General features: G+C 39.9%; 1 long non-coding RNA gene across 1 annotated transcript; it reads left to right on the forward strand.

Moving 5' to 3' along the window:
• The first annotated feature begins 1020 nt into the window (after positions 1-1020).
• Positions 1021-8679, forward strand: LOC127010456 (uncharacterized). Its single transcript, XR_007763191.1, has 2 exons — positions 1021-1427; positions 8395-8679. It is a non-coding gene; the product is annotated as an uncharacterized LOC127010456 (long non-coding RNA).
• The last annotated feature ends 2920 nt before the right edge of the window (positions 8680-11599 follow it).

An 11599-nucleotide genomic window follows, 5' to 3' on the forward strand; every position in this document is an offset into this window, starting at 1 on the left:
ACTCTGACCCGTGACGTCAGTCGTGGCGACATGTTATGAGCCAATAATTTAACAGAAAAATCACTGAGGGAGTGTCTTAAGACTGACTCACGAATAGCAGGAGAAGTAAAACAATACAACATAATGAGCTAGCAGATGGGTGTGACAGGAAGTATTGGCCACTGGTTATGTAGAAAATTAAGGGCGTGTCAAGGATGTAAGTCCGCCTAAAGCAAAGAAAAATGTGGCCTAGAAATCAGTAGTATGAGTAGACCGAGCTTGGTTCTCGCCTCAAGCAGACCTGCTACTCACTCAGCCGAGAATGGCTGTTGTGATCTTAATCGTGAGTAGAAATTCGAGAATCTAAGGGAAACCGACTGTATTGTCCTGGAGATTATAATGTAGGAGATGTGAAGTAGGATTGTGAGTGGGACAGGATTGTGATTATTTGTTTGCGATGTAAAGCAAAGGTAAAACCACTGGGTGTGGTAAAATAATGTGTTTCCATGACTTGTAGTAGATTATACTATAGGAATGTGTTATTAGGATTTTGTGAAGAGAGTACATAATGATTGTGATGTAAGCAGAGAGATACAAACCACTGCTTGTGGAACGACGAGTGTTATTATTATTGGCAACAACTGAGCACATATTGTAGTATTATGTTTAAGACATGTCGTTTGTCATATGTTGCATCCATTGCTGAATATGCCAGTGTTATGATCGTCTGAGCATAGAATATTGCGTAAGGCAATTGCTTTCATTTAATTTTAAATAAATGTATATTATCTTTTTCCCTTGTTTATCCCCGAACACCAGTCTCCAATAACAACTTAAGCCGGATCACGCTACCAGGGATACGAGACGGTGAGATCATTTATGGATTAATTAATGAGTGATAAAAGAGTTGATTTAATACAAGAAAAGAAGGGTCTAAAACTGGCGGCAGCGGTATAGGGATAAATAGGGACATATGCTTACAGTGCTTATGTTTAATTTACTCTGACGAGAAAACGCCTCTTATTTTCATTAAGGTTTGCTCGTTTTAAGTGGCGGAAATAATAGTGACGATTTAATTATATAATTAATGGTTCTTCCGGAGGACATGGACTTTGACGATATGGTAATGGAAACTCTGGCCAACCACTGTTGTTCTGTAGTGCAATGGGTAGCACACGCGACTCAACCGAGAATTCATGAGTTCCTTCCCGGGCGGAGTGGAGAGGGATGGGCAGTCTCTCTCCACCCGCGCCGCGATCCATTCATCAGTGAGAGGGTGTCAGGTGACAGGCAGCGGCAGCGTCCTGCCTCTCAGGTTTGTTTGTTTTAGGATTGTTACCCCAGGATGGAGGGGAGCACGGGGCTCTACGCCTCACAGGGTGGTGGTGTGCCGCGGCGGGCATGCAGCCATAGAGTGACTTTATAAAGGCCTAACCCGCGTCCCCCAGGTAGGAAGTGTAGAGTATGATCTAGAAAAAATGTGAAATACTAAGAAAAGTGTGAGGTATGGATAAAAAGTCATGAATGAAAAAAAAAAATGAAGCATATGGACAATAGTGTGAAGTATTAAGATAAATGTGTGAAGTAAGAGAATCAGAGGAAGAGGAGGCCAGGGTAGTGCCCCCCTCAGTTATCTACTACAAATAACATTAAATAAACAAATGAAAATAAATAAATAAATAAATAAATATGCACACTTGCAGTGGAAAAAACGGAAAATGAGCGAAGAACAAAACAGGGAGTAACCTTTAATATAATAAGATGAAGGCTATAACGAACAAGGGAGTAACCTTTAATATAATAAGATGAAGGCTATAACGAAGAAGGGAGTAACCTTTAATATAATAAGATGAAGGCCTTTAATATAATAAGATGAAGGCTATAACGAACAAGGGAGTAACCTTTAATATAATAAGATGAAGGCTATAACGAAGAAGGGAGTAACCTTTAATATAATAAGATGAAGGCTATAACGAACAAGGGAGTAACCTTTAATATAATAAGATGAAGGCTATAACGAACAAGGGAGTAACCTTTAATATAATAAGATGAAGGCTATAACGAAGAAGGGAGTAACCTTTAATATAATAAGATGAAGGCTATAACGAAGAAGAGAGTAACCTTTAATATAATAAGATGAAGGCTATAACGAAGAAGAGAGTAACCTTTAATATAATAAGATGAAGGCTATAACGAAGAAGAGAGTAACCTTTAATATAATAAGATGAAGGCTATAACGAACAAGGGAGTAACCGCCTCACATAAATATAAGGAAAAGAAGGCTATAACGAACAAGGGAGTGACCTTAAAAATAATGACAAGAAGGCTATAATCAACATAACTCAAGAGTAACTTTGTTAGGCAGATCGCACTACTCATGATAATACATATGCAAAAGTGGCAGCGCTCCTAGAAACAGGAGCGTGTGTGAGTTTTTAACGGATGAATTTATTAAAGAATTAGGGCTCGCAGTAAATAACTGTGAAGCGAAACCCGTGAATATTGTCTCTGTGCAAAGATACCATATTGAAAATGACGGTAAAAGACAAGTTAATATGGAAGGAAAAAGTAGTTTCCAAGACTTATTGATAACACGCGATGTAGATTTGCCGACTCATATTATGTTGAGTACTGATTTGTCGTGTAGCACGAGATTATTTTGAAAACATTGCAACTAAATGAGGAACATCGAACGAAGCATAAAACTGATAATAGAAGGGGAAACCATACAATTATGCCAGGAAAAATATGTCTTATATCTAGAGGTGAAGGATCTTAGCTAAATGTAGATGGAAATGAAGAAGGTCTCACTGAAAATAAGGCCGCACGTTGCCAAGCAGCGGAACCTTTGCAACTGCATGCAACTGTTGCAGGTTACATAACGCTAGTGACGCAACTACAGGCAAGTGAAGCTTTATTTGAGCCTTGTGTTAGTACTCCTCAGGCTAGAGTCTTGTGCTCAGGGATAGTTAAGTTAACCCCTTCATCTGACAATCAAAGATCTTATGTCACTGTGCCGTATTTGAATATTGAAAGTGAGTGTAAAGATAGATGATAATACAACGTTAGGATCTGTGAAGCCTGTCACTCATGAACTATACGCTGATCTGCCACAAGTATCTAGTGTACAGACCGCTGACACAGCTAAAACAGACTTGAAGCCCGCAGAGCTTGAAGTAAGGAAGAAAAGCCTCTATCAAATTGTTGACGCTAAATTCCCAAGTGAAGAGAGAGAATCAGGTTTTAAAGTCCTTAATAGATAAATATATAACAGTGTTTTCCACAGAACAAGAACCATTAACAGCAACGCTCTATTTTTTTAAGCACCATCAAGCAAAACACTGATGAAGTAGTGTACAGGCGTTCATATAACATTCCTATCAGTTATCATGACAGAGTAAATAAACAACTTATATCGCTCCAGCAACAGGGTGTGATTCGCCCTTCGCGATCACCCTATAATGCCCCACTTATACCAGTGCAAAAAAACATGGAGTACTACGACTTTGTCTGGACTTCCGGGCACTTAATAAAACACTACGGGACGACCGGTACCCACTCCCTAATATAATTACCATACTCAATCAATTGGGAGATAGTAAGTTTTTTTTTTCATGCCTAGACTTGAAACAGGGTTACCATCAAATCCCCCAAGATGAAATCAGCAGAGAAAAGACGGCATTTTCTTCTCCAGCAGGACATTGGGAATTTACTTCCCTCCCCTTTGGCCTTAAAACAGCCCCGTCCTGCTGCAAGAAAATAATAAACACTGTCCTTACAGGACTATTAAGCAACAAGGTTCAGGTGTACCTTGATGACATAATTATCCTGGCCGATACATTTTCTAATCACGCAGATAACTTAGAACAAATTCTGGATCGCTTAAAGGAAGCCAAACTGACTCTTAAGATGGAAAAGTGTAACTTTTTTAAGGACAAAGTAGATTACCTGGGCCATGCCATCCGCTCAGAGGGAATAAGACCTCAGTCTAGCAAGCTGGAGGCCATACAAAACGTCCTGGCCCCCCAAACTGTTCATGATTTACAGTCATTTCTTGGATTGACTAATTATTATCGCAAATTTATTGCAAATTATTCACAAATTGTTGCTCCTTTTCTAAAGCTTTACAAAGGGAAGAAAGGTACACAATAAATAAAATAAAATAAATAAATAAATAAATAAATAAAACTCCACTCATATGGACGGATGAAACAAAAATTGCGTTCTCAACCCTTAAGGATAGAATGCTTGGTACAGTCACTCTACGCATCCTACTACAATACTGGTGGAGTATTGCAATAACAGGATAATGATGATAAACTAAGACCTGTATCTTTTTTTGTGAGAAATTGAATACGGCAGAACAGCGGTACAGTATAGTTGAACGAGAGGCTTTAACTGTAATTTATGGGTTACACGTAAACCGCCCATTAATACTGGGTTACCCTGTTGAGATCCACACGACTCACAGACCTTTAGTCTGGTTGTTACAGGTAGCTAGTCCCAACGGCAGGATAGCTAGATGGCAGACTCTCATGAGTGAGTATGGTTTCACAATCAATCATTTGCCTGGCAAGGAAAATATAGTAGCAGATTTTTTTTATCAAGGATGAAGGCTCACAGGACACTGAGATTGAATTAGAAGGACACGCGCGATAATGTTTGTGGATGGGGAACAACAAAAACCGTGGAACACGTGGATAATGAGGGGCAAGGTATTGCACTAGTGCAGAAAAAGAAACAGGCGCCGAAAAATTAGAAAATAAAATACATGATATGTATGGACCTGAATAGTGAGTGTATTGGCCACACACTTGACTGGAGTATTCAGGAGATTAGTGAGCTGCATGATGAGCAGCCAGCATATAAGTATGCTAAAAGAAAGAAGCCCCAAGAATGAAAATTGAGCAAAGACTCAGAGAAAAAAGGCATAATGTGAGATGCCGCCCCTGTTAGAGGTACAGGTGGAAATTATGTTATATTGTGTTGAAGATGGGCATAATCTGAGATGCCGCCCCTGTTAGAGTTACAGGTGGAAATTATGTTATATTGTGTTGAAGATGGGCATAATGTGAGATGCCGCCCCTGTTAGAGTTACAGGTGGAAATTATGTTATATTGTGTTGAAGATGGGCATAATGTGAGATGCCGCCCCTGTCAGAGTTACAGGTGGAAATAAATGATGTGTTTTAGTGAGTCCGTACGGAGAAGCCACTAAGGTGGTGATTCTACCCCCCAAGTATTTCCAAGGCGATAACTCTGGCTCATTCGTCGCCACTGCAGGGCACGGAGGAACCAAAGTTACGTTATGTCGGTGTAGAAAGTTCGCTTTCTGGCCTGGAATGAAACGGGATGTAGAAAATTATGTAAGGAAGTGCGTCATGGTAGTCGTTTTAAAAGTGAGTTGGGAACTTGCACCTGCTCCTTGGCGACAATATCCAGACGTCACCGCTCCTTTTGGAAGAATACACATGAACCTTGTGGGTCCCATGGGTGTATCGGACAATGGGGTTCGATACGTAATGCCCATAGTTGATGTTTTTAAAAGGTATTTGATTATAGTACCCTTACGGAGTAAGGAAGCCCGTGAAATGGCAAGGGCGTTGTACGTGGATGTTGTTTGTGTACACGGTGTTCCTCAGACAGTTGTTACAGATCAAGGTTCAGAGTTCGTTAATTCCGTGATGCAGGAGATAAATTAGAAGCTACCTGTGCGACACGCGAATAACGGCTTACCATACAAATGGGAATGGAATAATAAAGCGCGCAAATTATACTGTTGTTAACATTTTGAGGAGAATGTTCTAGGAAATGTGTCCGTTTGGGATATAATGCTACTTATAGACATCTTGGCCTATAATCCTGCGTATTATCGCACCATAAAGGAGTCCCCATTTTATCGAGAGAGACAGAGAGAGAATTTTTAGAGATCCTCCTGTACCCTACACTATGTTAGAAAAAAATTCAGCAGCCCTGGTATGATATTTATTCCTATAAAGAGGAAATGGTTGTAATTGCAAGGAAAGTTTATGATATTTATTCCTATAAAGAGGAAATGGTTGTAATTGCAAGGAAAGTTTATGATATTTATTCCTATAAAGAGGAAATGGTTGTAATTGCAAGGAAAGTTTATGATATTTATTCCTATAAAGAGGAAATGGTTGTAATTGCAAGGAAAGTTTATGATATTTATTCCTATAAAGAGGAAATGGTTGTAATTGCAAGGAAAGTTTATGATATTTATTCCTATAAAGAGGAAATGGTTGTAATTGCAAGGAAAGTTTATGATATTTATTCCTATAAAGAGGAAATGGTTGCAATTGCAAGGAAAGTTTATGGTATTGACTCCTATGAAAAGGAAATGGCTGCAATTGCAAATAAAGTTTATGATAGATGCCAGGTTTACAATAAAGAAAGTAGAGAAGAAATGGAAAAATATTACCAAGTTACAAAAATCAAAACTATCAACGTTGGCGACAGAGTGTTCCTCAAACATACACCAAAAAGAAAAGAAAAGAAAAAGTTGCAACCTATTTTTGATGGACCCTACAGGGTAATAGAGAAGATCAGTGATATAATGGTAAAAATTAGGAACCTCAGGACTGGTAAGGTTTCAACGGCCCCCACAGATATAGTAAAAGTTCTTCATGAAGATTGCATTGATGTGCAGCAATGTCCAACGATTAGGCGAGCATACCCTTTATATCCAGAGACAGACACTGATCTATTCTTTGCATTGCTCAACCGTGAAATCGCTGAGAAAAATTCTACCGAAAATAATAACTCGTAGCGGAGAGGTGACTGCTACTCATGACACATTAAATAATGTTCGTTCTACAACAGCAATAAACAGCTGATGCACAGGCCCTACCTTCTCAGGTTACTCCCAAACTTTCAGAGCCACCTCGGCATAGATAAAGCCTTCGCTCTTCGACGGTACAAGAGTTGCCTAAAATAATGTCAAAACTAATACGATATAGAACAGGAATAATGCATAAGGATGAAAATGCAATAATTGAGCGGAAATATGACGAAATAAACCACAGATTGATTTGACTCTTTCGGTGTACGACTCAATGACACAACAGGAGTCCCCAACACGTGCTGGCCAAAGTTTCACACCAACATACTCTCTATATTATAGTCCTCACAGACAGAGACTATAGTACCGTTTAGCCTCACAGAAGATGTTTTAGCTGCATTATATAAAGCACGGATTTTAACTGCTTCGTTACTTGAAATGTTATTCAAATGTCACCTGAGTATCCAGCTGTAAAAGCAAAAAAATACACACTCTTTAATTTTGAAAACGAATTCAGTTCACTGTTGCATCATCTAATAAAAGTTTTAGGCTATGAGATGACTACTATTCAAAACAAGCTGCATGCTTCTATGAATTATAGAAAAAAAAAAAGAAAAAAAAAAAACGGGAAATATTTTTTTGAGGATCCTTGTCTAATAACCTATTTGGTACCGCGACCCAGGCTCAAGTTGATGCTATTCATGAAAAAATAGAGGACTAGAGTCATTAACTGAGAAAGATTTTATATAGTTAAATGTTTATTATGAAAAACTCAACATCATTAAGTAATATGCATGCCATGCAATCTGCCTTTAATAGGCTATGTTCAGCTGTAGATGTATTGAACCAAGTTGTGCGCCATTTTACTATAGACTATGGCATTAGGAAGAGAAAAAAAAAGCTCCTACAAGAATTGTTATATTTTGACTTAGCATTGAGACACATAAAACCAGGTATATATACAAGATTTATATTTGAGTCTGCAGGCTCCCCTGCAAACATACATAACTCCAACCATTATGTGAAACAAACAGTTGTTCAGTACATTAAAGGAAGCCTAGGCTCGGCCTCCAGGTCTTTTGTGCCTTGCAGTTCTTGATTTTTTAGCTCTATATAGGGATGTAATAACTGTCCTCCAGGACAACGGCTTTGCACGATTCTCGTAATTTCTATTTCACCAAACCTTTGCGAGGAGATCCGATTGACACCTTTGATGTCTTTCGAATCGACTCCCTTCCATTTTCTGTGCAGAATAGCACTTCCTTTCTTATGTATAGTGTTGATTCAAGATGTATTGCCTTCAGTGAGAATAGGAAAATATATTTTATGCTTTCTAGTATAAAACACTGTAACAAGAATAACCATATGTTAGTTTGTCCATGAGGCTAGTAACGCAGCCTCTTGTAAATCGGCTGCTTTCTTAAACATGAGTCAGTGCTCAACCTCTGACACACAATAGTCTTGAAAACATTTCCCCCTATGTTTTGAAAGGTCCTGGCTACTGGACCTGTTCACTTGCCTCCCCCATCACTCTGACACTCACATGCCCTACCCATCCTGAAAACAGACATACTGTCAGCCTGACGGATAATGGGATATTGATGCTTCGGCAAGGTTCTCTTCGCAGTGCTGAGTCCATCCCCCTACAGGAGCTAACAGCTGGCTTGCAGCCCCTAAATTATGTGGTCGAGCCGGATCAGCCCTTTCAACCCGCAATCCATTGGTGGATTGTCTTCGCCATTGTCGTGATCCTGGTTCTTCTGCTGGTGACGTCTGCCGTGGGGTATTCCTATGTCCTACGCTACGCACGACGCCGCCTAATTCCAGACTCGAACCAACTGCAGACATTGCAAGGCGTATCTTCTCCACCAACACCTGTGAGATCTCAGGGGCGAGATCTTCCTGAAGGGAAATGTCAGGACCCAGAAAACGAGGAAACAGAGGAGTGAGATATACAACTGTGTAAACACCTGACAGGACAAACACTAACAAAAAGGGTGACATATATATAAGTGTAAACATCTCAAGTACAAAAGAGGGGAAACAACGAGGGTAAAGGAAAACAGATACCCAGAGAGGAAAGTGAGATATACAACTGTGTAAACACCTGACAGGACAAACACTAACAAAAAGGGTGACATATATATAAGTGTAAACATCTCAAGTACAAAGAGGAAACAACGAGGTAAAGGAAAACAGATACCCAGAGAGGAAAGGCAGGTATACAACTGTGTAGACATCTGACAGGACAAACACTAACAAAAAAAGTGACATATATAACAGTGTAAGCATCTCAAGTACCAAAGAGGGGAAACAACGAGGGTAAAGGAAAACAGATACCCAGACTCAGATACAGAAAACAGATGCCCAGTGGGCGTGGTCAGAAAGTGTGAACAACCATTGAAAAAGACTCTGACCCGTGACGTCAGTCGTGGCGACATGTTATGAGCCAATAATTTAACAGAAAAATCACTGAGGGAGTGTCTTAAGACTGACTCACGAATAGCAGGAGAAGTAAAACAATACAACATAATGAGCTAGCAGATGGGTGTGACAGGAAGTATTGGCCACTGGTTATGTAGAAAATTAAGGGCGTGTCAAGGATGTAAGTCCGCCTAAAGCAAAGAATAATGTGGCCTAGAAATCAGTAGTATGAGTAGACCGAGCTTGGTTCTCGCCTCAAGCAGACCTGCTACTCACTCAGCCGAGAATGGCTGTTGTGATCTTAATCGTGAGTAGAAATTCGAGAATCTAAGGGAAACCGACTGTATTGTCCTGGAGATTATAATGTAGGAGATGTGAAGTAGGATTGTGAGTGGGACAGGATTGTGATTATTTGTTTGCGATGTAAAGCAAAGGTAAAACCACTGGGTGTGGTAAAATAATGTGTTTCCATGACTTGTAGTAGATTATACTATAGGAATGTGTTATTAGGATTTTGTGAAGAGAGTACATAATGATTGTGATGTAAGCAGAGAGATACAAACCACTGCTTGTGGAACGACGAGTGTTATTATTATTGGCAACAACTGAGCACATATTGTAGTATTATGTTTAAGACGTGTCGTTTGTCATATGTTGCATCCATTGCTGAATATGCCAGTGTTATGATCGTCTGAGCATAGAATATTGCGTAAGGCAATTGCTTTCATTTAATTTTAAATAAATGTATATTATCTTTTTCCCTTGTTTATCCCCGAACACCAGTCTCCAATAACAACTTAAGCCGGATCACGCTACCAGGGATACGAGACGGTGAGATCATTTATGGATTAATTAATGAGTGATAAAAGAGTTGATTTAATACAAGAAAAGAAGGGTCTAAAAGCTTTGGAGGTCTGTAAACGGTTCCAATCGTTATTTTGTTGTGCTTGCTAGTCTCCAGTTCAACATATACAGTGTCATATTTCTCTGAGTCTTCTTTGGTTATTTCCACGGCAGGGTATTTGTTCTTGACGTAACAGATGACACCTCCTCCTTTCTTGTGAAGTCTGTTTTTGTAGAAGCTCTCGTATCCCGGAATTGAGAATTCGGTCATTAGGTGGTCAGAGGTGGCCCACGTTTCGGTGATGGCAATCACGTCCGGACTTTCTACGTCAACATAGGCAAGTAACTCATCCCGTTTGGGTATTAAGCTCCGCGCGTTGGTGTATAGGACAGAAATGTCCTTGACTTCAACGCTTCGCGGCACAGTAGTCTGGTGTCTGCTTGTGTTCACTGTTGGGGGCCTTGGTGTGTAATGAGCAAGGTTGTGAAAGAGAAAAGAAGTAAGATAAGTGATGAGGAAAAGAAGGAAGGAAGGAAGAAGAGGTTAGGAGGGAGAAAAGGAAGAAGATATGCGATGAAGGGAGGAAGAAAGAGGGAGGAAGATGATAAAGGGGAATGGGAAAGAAAGAAAGAAGGTGATGAAGAAGGGAGAAGGAGAGGAAAATAATGAAGAAGATAGGTGATGAGGGGGGGAAGGAAGGAAGAACGAAGGAAGATTATGAAAGAGAAAAGAAGGAAGATGATAAAAGGGAAAGGGAAGGAAAGAAAGAGGGAAGGTGATGAAGAAAGGAGAGACGAAAAAAAGGAAGCATAAATTCGAGAAGAGGAAGTGAAGGAAGGAAAAAATGTGAAGGAGAAAAGAAGGACAGAATGAGGGAGAGAAGGAAAGAAAAAACGGTGATGAAGAAAGGAGAGAGAAAAAGAGGGAAGAAGATGAGCGATAAGGAAGTGAAGGAAGGAAAAAAGATGCTGAAGGAGAAAAGAAGAGAAATAATGAGGGAGAAAGGGAAAAAAAGAAGGCAGGTTTTGAGGAAGGAGGAAAGGAAAAAAAAGGGAGAGGATAAATGATAAGGAATTGAAGGAGGAAAAAAAATGGTGATGGAGGAGAAAAGAAGGGAGATAATGAGGGAGAAATGAAAATAGGAGGCGAATGGCAGGGTTTATTGTAGGTCTCTCTCTCTCTCTCTCTCTCTCTCTCTCTCTCTCTCTCTCTCTCTCTCTCTCTCTCTCTCTCTCTCTCTCTTTTCTATCACCTTTTTTCTCTCTCTTTTCATTCATTTCTCACTTTTCTCTCTTCTCTTCTCTTATTCCTCTGTTCTCTAACTTTTTTCTCTATTCTTTTCTTTCCCCCCAATGCTGCTGCTGTTGATGATGATGGTTCTTTTGGTCTCAGGGTACGCGTCGCAGCCTCAGCAGCTTAACAATACTCAGAGGGTTGAAGGCAAGGATGTCAAGAGAATATTTGACGCCCACGAGCTTGTATTTGTGTCGCAGTGGCGGGGAACATCGTATTGGAGGTTGTGGGGGCGAGAGGACATGATCTGATTCCTCT

This window comes from Eriocheir sinensis, chromosome 43 (genome assembly GCF_024679095.1).
Source record: "Eriocheir sinensis breed Jianghai 21 chromosome 43, ASM2467909v1, whole genome shotgun sequence".
Taxonomy (NCBI): Eukaryota; Metazoa; Arthropoda; class Malacostraca; order Decapoda; family Varunidae; genus Eriocheir; species Eriocheir sinensis.